Raw genomic sequence first — 21706 nt, forward strand, 5'->3', positions numbered from 1 at the left:
AAGTGAAAACTGCATTAACTTCAAACAGGCACTAGGAAAAAGACTGAGAAAGCAGAGAAAAAGTGTCTCCTGCAAACCGTTCCCTTGGTACTAGATGAACGAACGTCTCACCACTTGCTCAGTTCTGAGAGAAAATTGTGTGTGAAAGCCGTCCTTCACCTAGCTTGTTGGGAACACAAAGTTTCTTTTCAGTTGCAAACTCCATTCCATACATATATATGGGGAGGTAGAAGCTCTCAACACGGTTTTACAGTGAAAACTGCAGGAACTTCCAACCGGCACTAGGAAACAGACTGAGAAAGCAGAGAAAAAGTGTCTCCTGCAACCCGTTCCCCCGGTGCTAGATGAACTAACGTCTCTCCACTTGCTCAGTTCTGAGAGATATGTGTGTGTGAAAGCCGTCCTTCACCTAGCTTGTTGGGAACACAAAGTTTCTTTTCAGGTGCAAACTCCATTCCATACATATATATGGGGAGGTACAAGCTCCAACTCGGTTTTACAGTGAAAACTGCAGGAACTTCAAACCGGCACTAGGAAACAGACTGAGAAAGCAGACAAAAAGTGTCTCCTGCAACCCGTTCCCTTGGTGCTAGATGAACGAAAGTCTCTCCACTTGCTCAGTTCTGAGAGATAAGTGTGTGTGAAAGCCGTCCTTCACCTAGCATGTTGGGAACACAAAATTTCTTTTCAGGTGCAAACCCCATTCCATACATATATATGGGGAGGTACAAGCTCCAACTCGGTTTTACAGTGAAAACTGCAGGAACTTCAAACCGGCACTAGGAAACAGACTGAGAAAGCAGAGAAAAAGTGTCTCCTGCAACCAGTTCCCTTGGTGCTAGATGAACGAACGTCTCTCCACTTGCTCAGTTCTGAGAGATAAGTGAGTGTGAAAGACGTCCTTCACCTAGCTTGTTGGGAACACAAAGTTTCTTTTCAGTTTCAAACTCCATTCCATACATATATATGGGGAGGTAGAAGCTCCAACTCGGTTTTACAGTGAAAACTGCAGGAACTTCCAACCGGCACTAGGAAACAGACTGAGAAAGCAGAGAAAAAGTGTCTCCTGCAACCCGTTCCCCCGGTGCTAGGTGAACTAACGTCTCTCCACTTGCTCAGTTCTGAGAGATATGTGTGTGTGAAAGCCGTCCTTCACCTAGCTTGTTGGGAACACAAAGTTTCTTTTCAGGTGCAAACTCCATTCCATACATATATATGGGGAGTTACAAGCTCCAACTCGGTTTTACAGTGAAAACTGCAGGAACTTCAAACCGGCACTAGGAAACAGACTGAGAAAGCAGAGAAAAAGTGTCTCCTGCAACCAGTTCCCTTGGTGCTAGATGAACGAACGTCTCTCCACTTGCTCAGTTCTGAGAGATATGTGAGTGTGAAAGCCGTCTTTCACCTAGCTTGTTGGGAACACAAAGTTTCTTTTCAGTTGCAAACTCCATTCCATACATATATATGGGGAGGTACCAGCTCCAACTCGATTTTAGAGTGAAAACTGCAGGAACTTCAAACCGGCACTAGGAAACAGACTGAGAAAGCAGAGAAAAAGTGTCCCTGCAAACCGTTCCCTTGGTGCTAGATGAACGAACGTCTCTCCACTTGCTCAGTTCTGAGAGAAAAGTGTGTGTGAAAGCCGTCCTTCACCTAGCTTGTTGGGAACGCAAAGTTTCTTTTCAGTTTCAAACTCCATTCCATACATATATATGGGGAGGTAGAAGCTCCAACTCGGTTTTACAGTGAAAACTGCAGGAACTTCCAACCGGCACTAGGAAACAGACTGAGAAAGCAGAGAAAAAGTGTCTCCTGCAACCCGTTCCCCCGGTGCTAAATGAACTTACGTCTCTCCACTTGCTCAGTTCTGAGAGATATGTGTGTGTGAAAGCCGTCCTTCACCTAGCTTGTTGGGAACACAAAGTTTCTTTTCAGGTGCAAACTCCATTCCATACATATATATGGGGAGGTACAAGCTCCAACTCGGTTTTACAGTGAAAACTGCAGGAACTTCAAACCGGCACTAGGAAACAGACTGAGAAAGCAGAGAAAAAGTGTCTCCTGCAACCAGTTCCCTTGGTGCTAGATGAACGAACGTCTCTCCACTTGCTCAGTTCTGAGAGATATGTGAGTGTGAAAGCCGTATTTCACCTAGCTTGTTGGGAACACAAAGTTTCTTTTCAGTTGCAAACTCCATTCCATACATATATATGGGGAGGTACCAGCTCCAACTCGATTTTAGAGTGAAAACTGCAGGAACTTCAAACCGGCACTAGGAAACAGACTGAGAAAGCAGAGAAAAGTGTCCCTGCAACCCGTTCCCTTGGTGCTAGATGAACGAACGTCTCTCCACTTGCTCAGTTCTGAGAGAAATGTGTGTGTGAAAGCCGTCCTTCACCTAGCTTGTTGGGAACGCAAAGTTTCTTTTCAGTTTCAAACTCCATTCCATACATATATATGGGGAGGTAGAAGCTCCAACTCGGTTTTACAGTGAAAACTGCAGGAACTTCCAACCGGCACTAGGAAACAGACTGAGAAAGCAGAGAAAAACTATCTCCTGCAACCCGTTCCCCCGGTGCTAAATGAACTTACGTCTCTCCACTTGCTCAGTTCTGAGAGATATGTGTGTGTGAAAGCCGTCCTTCACCTAGCTTGTTGGGAACACAAAGTTTCTTTTCAGGTGCAAACTCCATTCCATACATATATATGGGGAGGTACAAGCTCCAACTCGGTTTTACAGTGAAAACTGCAGGAACTTCAAACCGGCACTAGGAAACAGACTGAGAAAGCAGAGAAAAAGTGTCTCCTGCAACCCGTTCCCTTGGTGCTAGATGAACGAACGTCTCTCCACTTGCTCAGTTCTGAGAGATAAGTGAGTGTGAAAGAGGTCCTTCACCTAGCTTGTTGGGAACACAAAGTTTCTTTTCAGTTGCAAACTCCATTCCATACATATATATGGGGAGGTACTAGCTCCAACTCGATTTTAGAGTGAAAACTGCAGGAACTTCAAACCGGCACTAGGAAACAGACTGAGAAAGCAGAGAAAAAGTGTCTCCTGCAAACCGTTCCCTTGGTGCTAGATGAACGAACGTCTCTCCACTTGCTCAGTTCTGAGAGAAAAGTGTGTGTGAAAGCCGTTCTTCACCAGGCTTGTTGGGAACACAAAGTTTCTTTTCAGTTTCAAACTCCATTCCATACATATATATGGGGAGGTAGAAGCTCCAACTCGGTTTTACAGTGAAAACTACAGGAAATTCAAACCGGCACTAGGAAACAGACGGAGAAAGCAGAGAAAAAGTGTCTCCTGCAACCCGTTCCCTTGGTGCTAGATGAACGAACGTCTCTCTACTTGCTCATTTATGAGAGATAAGTGTGTGTAAAAGCCATCCTTCACCTAGCTTGTTGGGAACACAAAGTTTCTTTTCAGGTGCAAACTCCATTCCATACATATATATGGGGAGGTACAAGCTCCAACTCGGTTTTACAGTGAAAACTGCAGGAACTTCCAACCGGCACTAGGAAACAGACTGAGAAAGCAGAGAAAAACTATCTCCTGCAACCCGTTCCCCCGGTGCTAAATGAACTTACGTCTCTCCACTTGCTCAGTTCTGAGAGATATGTGTGTGTGAAAGCCGTCCTTCACCTAGCTTGTTGGGAACACAAAGTTTCTTTTCAGGTGCAAACTCCATTCCATACATATATATGGGGAGGTACAAGCTCCAACTCGGTTTTACAGTGAAAACTGCAGGAACTTCAAACCGGCACTAGGAAACAGACTGAGAAAGCAGAGAAAAAGTGTCTCCTGCAACCCGTTCCCTTGGTGCTAGATGAACGAACGTCTCTCCACTTGCTCAGTTCTGAGAGATAAGTGAGTGTGAAAGAGGTCCTTCACCTAGCTTGTTGGGAACACAAAGTTTCTTTTCAGTTGCAAACTCCATTCCATACATATATATGGGGAGGTACTAGCTCCAACTCGATTTTAGAGTGAAAACTGCAGGAACTTCAAACCGGCACTAGGAAACAGACTGAGAAAGCAGAGAAAAAGTGTCTCCTGCAAACCGTTCCCTTGGTGCTAGATGAACGAACGTCTCTCCACTTGCTCAGTTCTGAGAGAAAAGTGTGTGTGAAAGCCGTTCTTCACCAGGCTTGTTGGGAACACAAAGTTTCTTTTCAGTTTCAAACTCCATTCCATACATATATATGGGGAGGTAGAAGCTCCAACTCGGTTTTACAGTGAAAACTACAGGAAATTCAAACCGGCACTAGGAAACAGATGGAGAAAGCAGAGAAAAAGTGTCTCCTGCAACCCGTTCCCTTGGTGCTAGATGAACGAACGTCTCTCTACTTGCTCATTTCTGAGAGATAAGTGTGTGTAAAAGCCATCCTTCACCTAGCTTGTTGGGAACACAAAGTTTCTTTTCAGTTGCAAACTCCATTCCATATATATATATGGGGAGGTACTAGCTCCAACTCGATTTTACAGTGAAATCTGCAGGAAATTCAAACCGGCACTAGGAAACAGACTGAGAAAGCAGAGAGAAAGTGTCTCCTGCAACCAGTTCCCTTGGTGCTAGATGAACGAACGTCTCTCCACTTGCTCAGTTCTGAGAGATATGTGAGTGTGAAAGCCGTCTTTCACCTAGCTTGTTGGGAACACAAAGTTTCTTTTCAGTTGCAAACTCCATTCCATACATATATATGGGGAGGTACCAGCTCCAACTCGATTTTAGAGTGAAAACTGCAGGAACTTCAAACCGGCACTAGGAAACAGACTGAGAAAGCAGAGAAAAAGTGTCTCCTGCAACCCGTTCCCCCGGTGCTAGGTGAACTAACGTCTCTCCACTTGCTCAGTTCTGAGAGATATGTGTGTGAGAAAGCCGTCCTTCACCTAGCTTGTTGGGAACACAAAGTTTCTTTTCAGGTGCAAACTCCATTCCATACATATATATGGGGAGGTACAAGCTCCAACTCGGTTTTACAGTGAAAACTGCAGGAACTTCCAACCGGCACTAGGAAACAGACTGAGAAAGCAGAGAAAAACTATCTCCTGCAACCCGTTCCCCCGGTGCTAAATGAACTTACGTCTCTCCACTTGCTCAGTTCTGAGAGATATGTGTGTGTGAAAGCCGTCCTTCACCTAGCTTGTTGGGAACACAAAGTTTCTTTTCAGGTGCAAACTCCATTCCATACATATATATGGGGAGGTACAAGCTCCAACTAGGTTTTACAGTGAAAACTGCAGGAACTTCAAACCGGCACTAGGAAACAGACTGAGAAAGCAGAGAAAAAGTGTCTCCTGCAACCCGTTCCCTTGGTGCTAGATGAACGAACGTCTCTCCACTTGCTCAGTTCTGAGAGATAAGTGAGTGTGAAAGACGTCCTTCACCTAGCTTGTTGGGAACACAAAGTTTCTTTTCAGTTGCAAACTCCATTCCATACATATATATGGGGAGGTACAAGCTCCAACTCGGTTTTACAGTGAAAACTGCAGGAACTTCAAACCGGCACTAGGAAACAGACTGAGAAAGCAGAGAAAAAGTGTCTCCTGCAACCCGTTCCCTTGGTGCTAGATGAACGAACGTCTCTCCACTTGCTCAGTTCTGAGAGATAAGTGAGTGTGAAAGAGGTCCTTCACCTAGCTTGTTGGGAACACAAAGTTTCTTTTCAGTTGCAAACTCCATTCCATACATATATATGGGGAGGTACTAGCTCCAACTCGATTTTAGAGTGAAAACTGCAGGAACTTCAAACCGGCACTAGGAAACAGACTGAGAAAGCAGAGAAAAAGTGTCTCCTGCAAACCGTTCCCTTGGTGCTAGATGAACGAACGTCTCTCCACTTGCTCAGTTCTGAGAGAAAAGTGTGTGTGAAAGCCGTTCTTCACCAGGCTTGTTGGGAACACAAAGTTTCTTTTCAGTTTCAAACTCCATTCCATACATATATATGGGGAGGTAGAAGCTCCAACTCGGTTTTACAGTGAAAACTACAGGAAATTCAAACCGGCACTAGGAAACAGACGGAGAAAGCAGAGAAAAAGTGTCTCCTGCAACCCGTTCCCTTGGTGCTAGATGAACGAACGTCTCTCTACTTGCTCATTTATGAGAGATAAGTGTGTGTAAAAGCCATCCTTCACCTAGCTTGTTGGGAACACAAAGTTTCTTTTCAGGTGCAAACTCCATTCCATACATATATATGGGGAGGTACAAGCTCCAACTCGGTTTTACAGTGAAAACTGCAGGAACTTCCAACCGGCACTAGGAAACAGACTGAGAAAGCAGAGAAAAACTATCTCCTGCAACCCGTTCCCCCGGTGCTAAATGAACTTACGTCTCTCCACTTGCTCAGTTCTGAGAGATATGTGTGTGTGAAAGCCGTCCTTCACCTAGCTTGTTGGGAACACAAAGTTTCTTTTCAGGTGCAAACTCCATTCCATACATATATATGGGGAGGTACAAGCTCCAACTCGGTTTTACAGTGAAAACTGCAGGAACTTCAAACCGGCACTAGGAAACAGACTGAGAAAGCAGAGAAAAAGTGTCTCCTGCAACCCGTTCCCTTGGTGCTAGATGAACGAACGTCTCTCCACTTGCTCAGTTCTGAGAGATAAGTGAGTGTGAAAGAGGTCCTTCACCTAGCTTGTTGGGAACACAAAGTTTCTTTTCAGTTGCAAACTCCATTCCATACATATATATGGGGAGGTACTAGCTCCAACTCGATTTTAGAGTGAAAACTGCAGGAACTTCAAACCGGCACTAGGAAACAGACTGAGAAAGCAGAGAAAAAGTGTCTCCTGCAAACCGTTCCCTTGGTGCTAGATGAACGAACGTCTCTCCACTTGCTCAGTTCTGAGAGAAAAGTGTGTGTGAAAGCCGTTCTTCACCAGGCTTGTTGGGAACACAAAGTTTCTTTTCAGTTTCAAACTCCATTCCATACATATATATGGGGAGGTAGAAGCTCCAACTCGGTTTTACAGTGAAAACTACAGGAAATTCAAACCGGCACTAGGAAACAGATGGAGAAAGCAGAGAAAAAGTGTCTCCTGCAACCCGTTCCCTTGGTGCTAGATGAACGAACGTCTCTCTACTTGCTCATTTCTGAGAGATAAGTGTGTGTAAAAGCCATCCTTCACCTAGCTTGTTGGGAACACAAAGTTTCTTTTCAGTTGCAAACTCCATTCCATATATATATATGGGGAGGTACTAGCTCCAACTCGGTTTTACAGTGAAATCTGCAGGAAATTCAAACCGGCACTAGGAAACAGACTGAGAAAGCAGAGAGAAAGTGTCTCCTGCAACCAGTTCCCTTGGTGCTAGATGAACGAACGTCTCTCCACTTGCTCAGTTCTGAGAGATATGTGAGTGTGAAAGCCGTCTTTCACCTAGCTTGTTGGGAACACAAAGTTTCTTTTCAGTTGCAAACTCCATTCCATACATATATATGGGGAGGTACCAGCTCCAACTCGATTTTAGAGTGAAAACTGCAGGAACTTCAAACCGGCACTAGGAAACAGACTGAGAAAGCAGAGAAAAAGTGTCTCCTGCAACCCGTTCCCCCGGTGCTAGGTGAACTAACGTCTCTCCACTTGCTCAGTTCTGAGAGATATGTGTGTGAGAAAGCCGTCCTTCACCTAGCTTGTTGGGAACACAAAGTTTCTTTTCAGGTGCAAACTCCATTCCATACATATATATGGGGAGGTACAAGCTCCAACTCGGTTTTACAGTGAAAACTGCAGGAACTTCCAACCGGCACTAGGAAACAGACTGAGAAAGCAGAGAAAAACTATCTCCTGCAACCCGTTCCCCCGGTGCTAAATGAACTTACGTCTCTCCACTTGCTCAGTTCTGAGAGATATGTGTGTGTGAAAGCCGTCCTTCACCTAGCTTGTTGGGAACACAAAGTTTCTTTTCAGGTGCAAACTCCATTCCATACATATATATGGGGAGGTACAAGCTCCAACTAGGTTTTACAGTGAAAACTGCAGGAACTTCAAACCGGCACTAGGAAACAGACTGAGAAAGCAGAGAAAAAGTGTCTCCTGCAACCCGTTCCCTTGGTGCTAGATGAACGAACGTCTCTCCACTTGCTCAGTTCTGAGAGATAAGTGAGTGTGAAAGACGTCCTTCACCTAGCTTGTTGGGAACACAAAGTTTCTTTTCAGTTGCAAACTCCATTCCATACATATATATGGGGAGGTACTAGCTCCAACTCGATTTTAGAGTGAAAACTGCAGGAACTTCAAACCGGCACTAGGAAACAGAGTGAGAAAGCAGAGAAAAAGTGTCTCCTGCAAACCGTTCCCTTGGTGCTAGATGAACGAACGTCTCTCCACTTGCTCAGTTCTGAGAGAAAAGTGTGTGTGAAAGCCGTTCTTCACCAGGCTTGTTGGGAACACAAAGTTTCTTTTCAGTTTCAAACTCCTTTCCATACATATATATGGGGAGGTAGAAGCTCCAACTCGGTTTTACAGTGAAAACTACAGGAAATTCAAACCGGCACTAGGAAACAGACGGAGAAAGCAGAGAAAAAGTGTCTCCTGCAACCCGTTCCCTTGGTGCTAGATGAACGAACGTCTCTCTACTTGCTCATTTCTGAGAGATAAGTGTGTGTAAAAGCCATCCTTCACCTAGCTTGTTGGGAACACAAAGTTTCTTTTCAGTTGCAAACTCCATTCCATATATATATATGGGGAGGTACTAGCTCCAACTCGGTTTTACAGTGAAATCTGCAGGAAATTCAAACCGGCACTAGGAAACAGACTGAGAAAGCAGAGAGAAAGTGTCTCCTGCAACCCGTTCACTTGGTGCTAGATGAACGAACGTCTCTCCACTTGCTCAGTTCTGAGAGATAAGTGTGTGTGAAAGCCGTCCTTCACCTAGCTTGTTGGGAACACAAAGTTTCTTTTCAGTTGCAAACTCCATTCCATACATACATATGGGGAGGTACCATCTCCAAGTCTGTTTGACAGTGAAAACTGCAGGAACTTCAATCTGGCACTAGGAAACATACTGAGAAAGCAGAGAAAAAGTGTCTCCTGCAACCCGTTCCCTTGGTGCTAGATGAACGAAAGTCTCTCCACTTGCTCAGTTCTGAGAGATAAGTGTGTGTGAAAGCCGTCCTTCAACTAGCTTGTTGGGAACACAAAGTTTCTTTTCAGTTGCAAACTCCATTCCATACATATATATGGGGAGGTACTAGCTCCAACTCGGTTTTACAGTGAAAACTGCAGGAACTTCAAACCGGCAATAGGAAATACACTGAGAAAGCAGAGAAAAAGTGTCTCCTGCAACCCGTTCCCTTGGTGCTAGATGAACGAACGTCTCTCCACTTGCTCAGTTCTGAGAGAAAAGTGTGTGTGAAAGCCGTCCTTCAACTAGATTGTTGGGAACACAAAGTTTCTTTTCAGTTGCAAACTCCATTCCATACATATATATGGGGAGGTACTAGCTCCAACTCTGTTTTACAGTGAAAACTGCAGGAACTTCAAACCGGCAATAGGAAACAGACTGAGAAAGCAGAGAAAAAGTGTCTCCTGCAACCCGTTCCCTTGGTGCTAGATGAACGAACGTCTCTCCAGTTTTTTAGTTCTGAGAGATATGTGTGTGTGAAAGCCGTTCTTCACCTAGCTTGTTGGGAACACCAAGTTTCTTTTCAGTTGCAAACTCCATTCCATACATTTATATGGGGAGGTACTAGCTCCAAAACGGTTTTAGAGTGAAAACTTTAGGAACTTCAAACCGGCACTAGGAAACAGACTGAGAAAGCAGAGAAAAAGTGTCTCCTGCAACCCGTTCCCTTGGTGCTAGATGAACGAACGTCTCTCCACTTGCTCAGTTCTGAGAGAAAAGTGTGTGTGAAAGCCGTCCTTCACCTAGCTTGTAGGGAACACAAAGTTTATTTTCAGTTGCAAACTCCATTCCATACATATATATGGGGAGGTACTATCTCCAACTCGGTTTTACAGTGAAAACTTCAGGAACTTCAAACAGGCATTAGGAAACAAACTGAGAAAGGAGAGAAAAAGTGTCTCCTGCAACCCGTTCCCTTGGTGGTAGATGAACGAACGTCTCTCCCCTTGTTCATTTCTGAGAGATGAGTGTGTTTGAAAGCCGTCCTTCACCTAGCTTGTTGGGAACACAAAGTTTCTTTTCAGGTGCAAACTCCAATCCATACATATATATGGGGAGGTACAAGCTCCAACTCGGTTTTACAGTGAAAAATGCAGGAACTTCAAACCGGCAATAGGAAACAGACTGAGAAAGCAGAGAAAAGTGACTCCTGCAACCCGTTCCCTTGGTGCTAGATGAACGAACGTCTCTCCACTTGCTCAGTTCTGAGAGATAAGTGTGTGTGAAAGCCGTCCTTCACCTAGCTTGTTGGGAACACAAAGTTTCTTTTCAGTTGCAAACTCCATTCCATACATATATATAGGGGAGGTACAAGCTCCAACTCGGTTTTACAGTGAAAACTGCAGGAACTTCAAACCGGAACTAGGAAACAGACTGAGAAAGCAGAGAAAAAGTATCTCCTGCAACCCGTTCCCTTCGTGATAGATGAACGAATGTCTCTCCAATTGCTAAGTTCTGAGGGATAAGTGTGTGTGAAAGCCGTCCTTCACCTAGCTTGTTGGGAACACAAAGTTTCTTTTCAGTTGCAAACTCCATTCCATACATATATATGGGGAGGTACAAGCTCAAACTCGATTTTCAAGTGAAAACTGCATTAACTTCAAACAGGCACTAGGAAAAAGACTGAGAAAGCAGAGAAAAAGTGTCTCCTGCAAACCGTTCCCTTGGTACTAGATGAACGAACGTCTCACCACTTGCTCAGTTCTGAGAGAAAAGTGTGTGTGAAAGCCGTCCTTCACCTAGCTTGTTGGGAACACAAAGTTTCTTTTCAGTTTCAAACTCCATTCCATACATATATATGGGGAGGTAGAAGCTCTCAACTCGGTTTTACAGTGAAAACTGCAGGAACTTCCAACCGGCACTAGGAAACAGACTGAGAAAGCAGAGAAAAAGTGTCTCCTGCAACCCGTTCCCCCGGTGCTAGATGAACTAACGTCTCTCCACTTGCTCAGTTCTGAGAGATATGTGTGTGTGAAAGCCGTCCTTCACCTAGCTTGTTGGGAACACAAAGTTTCTTTTCAGGTGCAAACTCCATTCCATACATATATATGGGGAGGTTCAAGCTCCAACTCGGTTTTACAGTGAAAACTGCAGGAACTTCAAACCGGCACTAGGAAACAGACTGAGAAAACAGAGAAAAAGTGTCTCCTGCAACCCTTTCCCTTGGTGCTAGATGAACGAAAGTCTCTCCACTTGCTCAGTTCTGAGAGATAAGTGTGTGTGAAAGCCGTCCTTCACCTAGCATGTTGGGAACACAAAGTTTCTTTTCAGGTGCAAACCCCATTCCATACATATATATGGGGAGGTACAAGCTCCAACTCGGTTTTACAGTGAAAACTGCAGGAACTTCATACCGGCACTAGGAAACAGACTGAGAAAGCAGAGAAAAATTGTCTCCTGCAACCAGTTCCCTTGGTGCTAGATGAACGAACGTCTCTCCACTTGCTCAGTTCTGAGAGATAAGTGAGTGTGAAAGACGTACTTCACCTAGCTTGTTGGGAACACAAAGTTTCTCTTCAGTTGCAAACTCCATTCCATACATATATATGGGGAGGTACTAGCTCCAACTCGATTTTAGAGTGAAAACTGCAGGAACTTCAAACCGGCACTAGGAAACAGACTGAGAAAGCAGAGAAAAAGTGTCTCCTGCAACCAGTTCCCTTGGTGCTAGATGAACGAACGTCTCTCCACTTGCTCAGTTCTGAGAGATAAGTGAGTGTGAAAGACGTCCTTCACCTAGCTTGTTGGGAACACAAAGTTTCTTTTCAGTTGCAAACTCCATTCCATACATATATATGGGGAGGTACTAGCTCCAACTCGATTTTAGAGTGAAAACTGCAGGAACTTCAAACCGGCACTAGGAAACAGACTGAGAAAGCAGAGAAAAAGTGTCTCCTGCAAACCGTTCCCTTGGTGCTAGATGAACGAACGTCTCTCCACTTGCTCAGTTCTGAGAGAAAAGTGTGTGTGAAAGCCGTTCTTCACCTAGCTTGTTGGGAACACAAAGTTTCTTTTCAGTTTCAAACTCCATTCCATACATATATATGGGGAGGTAGAAGCTCCAACTCGGTTTTACAGTGAAAACTGCAGGAACTTCCAACCGGCACTAGGAAACAGACTGAGAAAGCAGAGAAAAAGTGTCTCCTGCAATCCGTTCCCCCGGTGCTAGGTGAACTAACGTCTCTCCACTTGCTCAGTTCTGAGAGATATGTGTGTGTGAAAGCCGTCCTTCACCTAGCTTGTTGGGAACACAAAGTTTCTTTTCAGGTGCAAACTCCATTCCATACATATATATGGGGAGTTACAAGCTCCAACTCGGTTTTACAGTGAAAACTGCAGGAACTTCAAACCGGCACTAGGAAACAGACTGAGAAAGCAGAGAAAAAGTGTCTCCTGCAACCAGTTCCCTTGGTGCTAGATGAACGAACGTCTCTCCACTTGCTCAGTTCTGAGAGATATGTGAGTGTGAAAGCCGTCTTTCACCTAGCTTGTTGGGAACACAAAGTTTCTTTTCAGTTGCAAACTCCATTCCATACATATATATGGGGAGGTACCAGCTCCAACTCGATTTTAGAGTGAAAACTGCAGGAACTTCAAACCGGCACTAGGAAGCAGACTGAGAAAGCAGAGAAAAAGTGTCCCTGCAAACCGTTCCCTTGGTGCTAGATGAACGAACGTCTCTCCACTTGCTCAGTTCTGAGAGAAAAGTGTGTGTGAAAGCCGTCCTTCACCTAGCTTGTTGGGAACGCAAAGTTTCTTTTCAGTTTCAAACTCCATTCCATACATATATATGGGGAGGTAGAAGCTCCAACTCGGTTTTACAGTGAAAACTGCAGGAACTTCAAACCGGCACTAGGAAACAGACTGAGAATGCAGAGAAAAAGTGTCTCCTGCAACCCGTTCCCCCGGTGCTAGGTGAACTAACGTCTCTCCACTTGCTCAGTTCTGAGAGATATGTGTGTGTGAAAGCCGTCCTTCACCTAGCTTGTTGGGAACACAAAGTTTCTTTTCAGGTGCAAACTCCATTCCATACATATATATGGGGAGGTAGAAGCTCCAACTCGGTTTTACAGTGAAAACTGCAGGAACTTCCAACCGGCACTAGGAAACAGACTGAGAAAGCAGAGAAAAAGTATCTCCTGCAACCCGTTCCCCCGGTGCTAAATGAACTTACGTCTCTCCACTTGCTCAGTTCTGAGAGATATGTGTGTGTGAAAGCCGTCCTTCACCTAGCATGTTGGGAACACAAAGTTTCTTTTCAGGTGCAAACCCCATTCCATACATATATATGGGGAGGTACAAGCTCCAACTCGGTTTTACAGTGAAAACTGCAGAAACTTCAAACCGGCACTAGGAAACAGACTGAGAAAGCAGAGAAAAAGTGTCTCCTGCAACCAGTTCCCTTGGTGCTAGATGAACGAACGTCTCTCCACTTGCTCAGTTCTGAGAGATAAGTGAGTGTGAAAGACGTCCTTCACCTAGCTTGTTGGGAACACAAAGTTTCTTTTCAGTTGCAAACTCCATTCCATACATATATATGGGGAGGTACTAGCTCCAACTCGATTTTAGAGTGAAAACTGCAGGAACTTCAAACCGGCACTAGGAAACAGACTGAGAAAGCAGAGAAAAAGTGTCTCCTGCAAACCGTTCCCTTGGTGCTAGATGAACGAACGTCTCTCCACTTGCTCAGTTCTGAGAGAAAAGTGTGTGTGAAAGCCGTTCTTCACCTAGCTTGTTGGGAACACAAAGTTTCTTTTCAGTTTCAAACTCCATTCCATACATATATATGGGGAGGTAGAAGCTCCAACTCGGTTTTACAGTGAAAACTGCAGGAACTTCCAACCGGCACTAGGAAACAGACTGAGAAAGCAGAGAAAAAGTGTCTCCTGCAACCCGTTCCCCCGGTGCTAGGTGAACTAACGTCTCTCTACTTGCTCATTTCTGAGAGATAAGTGTGTGTAAAAGCCATTCTTCACCTAGCTTGTTGGGAACACAAAGTTTCTTTTCAGTTGCAAACTCCATTCCATATATATATATGGGGAGGTACTAGCTCCAACTCGGTTTTACAGTGAAATCTGCAGGAAATTCAAACCGGCACTAGGAAACAGACTGAGAAAGCAGAGAGAAAGTGTCTCCTGCAACCCGTTCCCTTGGTGCTAGATGAACGAACGTCTCTCCACTTGCTCAGTTCTGAGAGATAAGTGTGTGTGAAAGCCGTCCTTCACCTAGCTTGTTGGGAACACAAAGTTTCTTTTCAGTTGCAAACTCCATTCCATACATACATATGGGGAGGTACCATCTCCAAGTCTGTTTGACAGTGACAACTGCAGGAACTTCAATCTGGCACTAGGAAACATACTGAGAAAGCAGAGAAAAAGTGTCTCCTGCAACCCGTTCCCTTGGTGCTAGATGAACGAAAGTCTCTCCACTTGCTCAGTTCTGAGAGATAAGTGTGTGTGAAAGCCGTCCTTCAACTAGCTTGTTGGGAACACAAAGTTTCTTTTCAGTTGCAAACTCCATTCCATACATATATATAGGTAGGTACTAGCTCCAACTCGGTTTTACAGTGAAAACTGCAGGAACTTCAAACCGGCAATAGGAAATAAACTGAGAAAGCAGAGAAAAAGTGTCTCCTGCAAACCGTTCCCTTGGTGCTAGATGAACGAACGTCTCTCCACTTGCTCAGTTCTGAGAGAAAAGTGTGTGTGAAAGCCGTCCTTCAACTAGATTGTTGGGAACACAAAGTTTCTTTTCAGTTGCAAACTCCATTCCATACATATATATGGGGAGGTACTAGCTCCAACTCCTTTTTACAGTGAAAACTGCAGGAACTTCAAACCGGCAATAGGAAACAGACTGAGAAAGCAGAGAAAAAGTGTCTCCTGCAACCCGTTCCCTTGGTGCTAGATGAACGAACGTCTCTCCAGTTTTTCAGTTCTGAGAGATATGTGTGTGTGAAAGCCGTTCTTCACCTAGCTTGTTGGGAACACCAAGTTTCTTTTCAGTTGCAAACTCCATTCCATACATTTATATGGGGAGGTACTAGCTCCAAAACGGTTTTAGAGTGAAAACTTTAGGAACTTCAAACCGGCACTAGGAAACAGACTGAGAAAGCAGAGAAAAAGTGTCTCCTGCAACCCGTTCCCTTGGTGCTAGATGAACGAACGTCTCTCCACTTGCTCAGTTCTGAGAGAAAAGTGTGTGTGAAAGCCGTCCTTCACCTAGCTTGTAGGGAACACAAAGTTTATTTTCAGTTGCAAACTCCATTCCATACATATATATGGGGAGGTACTAGCTCCAACTCGGTTTTACAGTGAAAACTTCAGGAACTTCAAACAGGCATTAGGAAACAAACTGAGAAAGCAGAGAAAAAGTGTCTCCTGCAACCCGTTCCCTTGGTGGTAGATGAACGAACGTCTCTCCCCTTGTTCATTTCTGAGAGATGAGTGTGTGTGAAAGCCGTCCTTCACCTAGCTTGTTGGGAACACAAAGTTTCTTTTCAGGTGCAAACTCCAATCCATACATATATATGGGGAGGTACAAGCTCCAACTCGGTTTTACAGTGAAAAATGCAGGAACTTCAAACCGGCAATAGGAAACAGACTGAGAAAGCAGAGAAAAGTGACTCCTGCAACCCGTTCCCTTGGTGCTAGGTGAACGAACGTCTCTCCACTTGCTCAGTTCTGAGAGATAAGTGTGTGTGAAAGCCGTCCTTCACCTAGCTTGTTGGGAACACAAAGTTTCTTTTCAGTTGCAAACTCCATTCCATACATATATATAGGGGAGGTACAAGCTCCAACTCGGTTTTACAGTGAAAACTGCAGGAACTTCAAACCGGAACTAGGAAACAGACTGAGAAAGCAGAGAAAAAGTATCTCCTGCAACCCGTTCCCTTCGTGATAGATGAACGAATGTCTCTCCAATTGCTAAGTTCTGAGGGATAAGTGTGTGTGAAAGCCGTCCTTCACCTAGCTTGTTGGGAACACAAAGTTTCTTTTCAGTTGCAAACTCCATTCCATACATATATATGGGGAGGTACAAGCTCAAACTCGATTTTCAAGTGAAAACTGCATTAACTTCAAACAGGCACTAGGAAAAAGACTGAGAAAGCAGAGAAAAAGTGTCTCCTGCAAACCGTTCCCTTGGTACTAGATGAACGAACGTCTCACCACTTGCTCAGTTCTGAGAGAAAAGTGTGTGTGAAAGCCGTCCTTCACCTAGCTTGTTGGGAACACAAAGTTTCTTTTCAGTTTCAAACTCCATTCCATACATATATATGGGGAGGTAGAAGCTCTCAACTCGGTTTTACAGTGAAAACTGCAGGAACTTCCAACCGGCACTAGGAAACAGACTGAGAAAGCAGAGAAAAAGTGTCTCCTGCAACCCGTTCCCCCGGTGCTAGATGAACTAACGTCTCTCCACTTGCTCAGTTCTGAGAGATATGTGTGTGTGAAAGCCGTCCTTCACCTTGCTTGTTGGGAACACAAAGTTTCTTTTCAGGTGCAAACTCCATTCCTTACATATATATGGGGAGGTACAAGCTCCAACTCGGTTTTACAGTGAAAACTGCAGGAACTTCAAACCGGCACTAGGAAACAGACTGAGAAAACAGAGAAAAAGTGTCTCCTGCAACCCGTTCCCTTGGTGCTAGATGAACGAAAGTCTCTCCACTTGCTCAGTTCTGAGAGATAAGTGTGTGTGAAAGCCGTCCTTCACCTAGCATGTTGGGAACACAAAGTTTCTTTTCAGGTGCAAACCCCATTCCATACATATATATGGGGAGGTACAAGCTCCAACTCGGTTTTACAGTGAAAACTGCAGGAACTTCATACCGGCACTAGGAAACAGACTGAGAATGCAGAGAAAAATTGTCTCCTGCAACCAGTTCCCTTGGTGCTAGATGAACGAACGTCTCTCCACTTGCTCAGTTCTGAGAGATAAGTGAGTGTGAAAGACGTCCTTCACCTAGCTTGTTGGGAACACAAAGTTTCTTTTCAGTTGCAAACTCCATTCCATACATATATATGGGGAGGTACTAGCTCCAACTCGATTTTAGAGTGAAAACTGCAGGAACTTCAAACCGGCACTAGGAAACAGACTGAGAAAGCAGAGAAAAAGTGTCTCCTGCAACCAGTTCCCTTGGTGCTAGATGAACGAACGTCTCTCCACTTGCTCAGTTCTGAGAGATAAGTGAGTGTGAAAGCCGTCCTTCACCTAGCTTGTTGGGAACACAAAGTTTCTTTTCAGTTGCAAACTCCATTCCATACATATATATGGGGAGGTACTAGCTCCAACTCGATTTTAGAGTGAAAACTGCAGGAACTTCAAACCGGCACTAGGAAGCAGACTGAGAAAGCAGAGAAAAAGTGTCCCTGCAAACCGTTCCCTTGGTGCTAGATGAACGAACGTCTCTCCACTTGCTCAGTTCTGAGAGAAAAGTGTGTGTGAAAGCCGTCCTTCACCTAGCTTGTTGGGAACGCAAAGTTTCTTTTCAGTTTCAAACTCCATTCCATACATATATATGGGGAGGTAGAAGCTCCAACTCGGTTTTACAGTGAAAACTGCAGGAACTTCAAACCGGCACTAGGAAACAGACTGAGAATGCAGAGAAAAGTGTCTCCTGCAACCCGTTCCCCCGGTGCTAGGTGAACTAACGTCTCTCCACTTGCTCAGTTCTGAGAGATATGTGTGTGTGAAAGCCGTCCTTCACCTAGCTTGTTGGGAACACAAAGTTTCTTTTCAGGTGCAAACTCCATTCCATACATATATATGGGGAGGTAGAAGCTCCAACTCGGTTTTACAGTGAAAACTGCAGGAACTTCAAACCGGCACTAGGAAACAGACTGAGAATGCAGAGAAAAAGTGTCCCTGCAACCCGTTCCCCCGGTGCTAGGTGAACTAACGTCTCTCCACTTGCTCAGTTCTGAGAGATATGTGTGTGTGAAAGCCGTCCTTCACCTAGCTTGTTGGGAACACAAAGTTTCTTTTCAGGTGCAAACTCCATTCCATACATATATATGGGGAGGTACAAGCTCCAACTCTGTTTTACAGTGAAAACTGCAGGAACTTCAAACCGGCACTAGGAAACAGACTGAGAAAGCAGAGAAAAAGTGTCTCCTGCAACCCGTTTCTTTGGTGCTAGATGAACGAACGTCTCTCCAATTGCTCAGTTCTGAGAGATAAGTGAGTGTGAAAGACGTCCTTCACCTAGCTTGTTGGGAACACAAAGTTTCTTTTCAGTTGCAAACTCCATTCCATACATATATATGGGGAGGTAGAAGCTCCAACTCGGTTTTACAGTGAAAACTGCAGGAACTTCCAACCGGCACTAGGAAACAGACTGAGAAAGCAGAGAAAAAGTGTCTCCTGCAACCCGTTCCCCCGGTGCTAGGTGAACTAACGTCTCTCCACTTGCTCAGTTCTGAGAGATATGTGTGTGTGAAAGCCGTCCTTCACCTAGCTTGTTTGGAACACAAAGTTTCTTTTCAGGTGCAAACTCCATTCCATACATATATATGGGGAGGTACAAGCTCCAACTCGGTTTTACAGTGAAAACTGCAGGAACTTCAAACCGGCACTAGGAAACAGACTGAGAAAGCAGAGAAAATGTGTCTCCTGCAACCCGTTTCCTTGGTGCTAGATGAACGAACGTCTCTCCACTTGCTCAGTTCTGAGAGATAAGTGAGTGTGAAAGACGTCCTTCACCTAGCTTGTTGGGAACACAAAGTTTCTTTTCAGTTGCAGACTCCATTCCATACATATATATGGGGAGGTACTAGCTCCAACTCGATTTTAGAGTGAAAACTGCAGGAACTTCAAACCGGCACTAGGAAACAGACTGAGAAAGCAGAGAAAAAGTGTCTCCTGCAAACCGTTCCCTTGGTGCTAGATGAACGAACGTCTCTCCACTTGCTCAGTTCTGAGAGAAAAGTGTGTGTGAAAGCCGTTCTTCACCAGGCTTGTTGGGAACACAAAGTTTCTTTTCAGTTTCAAACTCCATTCCATACATATATATGGGGAGGTAGAAGCTCCAACTCGGTTTTACAGTGAAAACTGCAGGAAATTCAAACCGGCACTAGGAAACAGACGGAGAAAGCAGAGAAAAAGTGTCTCCTGCAACCCGTTCCCCCGGTGCTAGGTGAACTAACGTCTCTCCACTTGCTCAGTTCTGAGAGATAAGTGTGTGTGAAAGCCATCCTTCACCTAGCTTGTTGGGAACACAAAGTTTCTTTTCAGGTGCAAACTCCATTCCATACATATATATGGGGAGTTACAAGCTCCAACTCGGTTTTACAGTGAAAACTGCAGGAACTTCAAACCGGCACTAGGAAACAGACTGAGAAAGCAGAGAAAAAGTGTCTCCTGCAACCAGTTCCCTTGGTGCTAGATGAACGAACGTCTCTCCACTTGCTCAGTTCTGAGAGATATGTGAGTGTGAAAGCCGTCTTTCACCTAGCTTGTTGGGAACACAAAGTTTCTTTTCAGTTGCAAACTCCATTCCATACATATATATGGGGAGGTACCAGCTCCAACTCGATTTTAGAGTGAAAACTGCAGGAACTTCAAACCGGCACTCTGAAGCAGACTGAGAAAGCAGAGAAAAAGTGTCCCTGCAAACCGTTCCCTTGGTGCTAGATGAACGAACGTCTCTCCAGTTGCTCAGTTCTGAGAGAAAAGTGTGTGTGAAAGCCGTCCTTCACCTAGCTTGTTGGGAACGCAAAGTTTCTTTTCAGTTTCAAACTCCATTCCATACATATATATGGGGAGGTAGAAGCTCCAACTCGGTTTTACAGTGAAAACTGCAGGAACTTCAAACCGGCACTAGGAAACAGACTGAGAATGCAGAGAAAAAGTGTCCCTGCAACCCGTTCCCCCGGTGCTAGGTGAACTAACGTCTCTCCACTTGCTCAGTTCTGAGAGATATGTGTGTGTGAAAGCCGTCCTTCACCTAGCTTGTTGGGAACACAAAGTTTCTTTTCAGGTGCAAACTCCATTCCATACATATATATGGGGAGGTACAAGCTCCAACTCTGTTTTACAGTGAAAACTGCAGGAACTTCAAACCGGCACTAGGAAACAGACTGAGAAAGCAGAGAAAAAGTGTCTCCTGCAACCCGTTTCTTTGGTGCTAGATGAACGAACGTCTCTCCAATTGCTCAGTTCTGAGAGATAAGTGAGTGTGAAAGACGTCCTTCACCTAGCTTGTTGGGAACACAAAGTTTCTTTTCAGTTGCAAACTCCATTCCATACATATATATGGGGAGGTACAAGCTCCAACTCGGTTTTACAGTGAAAACTGCAGGAACTTCAAACCGGCACTAGGAAACAGACTGAGAAAGCAGAGAAAAAGTGTCTCCTGCAACCCGTTCCCTTGGTGCTAGATGAACGAACGTCTCTCCACTTGCTCAGTTCTGAGAGATAAGTGAGTGTGAAAGACGTCCTTCACCTAGCTTGTTGGGAACACAAAGTTTCTTTTCAGTTGCAAACTCCATTCCATACATATATATGGGGAGGTACTAGCTCCAACTCGATTTTAGAGTGAAAACTGCAGGAAATTCAAACCGGCACTAGGAAACAGACTGAGAAAGCAGAGAAAAAGTGTCTCCTGCAACCAGTTCCCTTGGTGCTAGATGAACGAACGTCTCTCCACTTGCTCAGTTCTGAGAGATATGTGAGTGTGAAAGCCGTCTTTCACCTAGCTTGTTGGGAACACAAAGTTTCTTTTCAGTTGCAAACTCCATTCCATACATATATATGGGGAGGTACCAGCTCCAACTCGATTTTAGAGTGAAAACTGCAGGAACTTCAAACCGGCACTAGGAAGCAGACTGAGAAAGCAGAGAAAAAGTGTCCCTGCAAACCGTTCCCTTGGTGCTAGATGAACGAACGTCTCTCCACTTGCTCAGTTCTGAGAGAAAAGTGTGTGTGAAAGCCGTCCTTCACCTAGCTTGTTGGGAACGCAAAGTTTCTTTCAGTTTCAAACTCCATTCCATACATATATATGGGGAGGTAGAAGCTCCAACTCGGTTTTACAGTGAAAACTGCAGGAACTTCAAACCGGCACTAGGAAACAGACTGAGAAAGCAGAGAAAAAGTGTCTCCTGCAACACGATCCCCCGGTGCTAGATGAACTAACGTCTCTCCACTTGCTCAGTTCTGAGAGATAAGTGAGTGTGAAAGACGTCCTTCACCTAGCTTGTTGGGAACACAAAGTTTCTTTTCAGTTGCAAACTCCATTCCATACATATATATGGGGAGGTACTAGCTCCAACTCGATTTTAGAGTGAAAACTGCAGGAACTTCAAACCGGCACTAGGAAACAGACTGAGAAAGCAGAGAAAAAGTGTCTCCTGCAAACCGTTCCCTTGGTGCTAGATGAACGAATGTCTCTCCACTTGCTCAGTTCTGAGAGAAAAGTGTGTGTGAAAGCCGTTCTTCACCAGGCTTGTTGGGAACACAAAGTTTCTTTTCAGTTTCAAACTCCATTCCATACATATATATGGGGAGGTAGAAGCTCCAACTCGGTTTTACAGTGAAAACTGCAGGAAATTCAAACCGGCACTAGGAAACAGATGGAGAAA

This window comes from Camelus dromedarius, unplaced genomic scaffold (genome assembly GCF_036321535.1).
Source record: "Camelus dromedarius isolate mCamDro1 unplaced genomic scaffold, mCamDro1.pat HAP1_SCAFFOLD_183, whole genome shotgun sequence".
NCBI lineage: Eukaryota > Metazoa > Chordata > Mammalia > Artiodactyla > Camelidae > Camelus > Camelus dromedarius.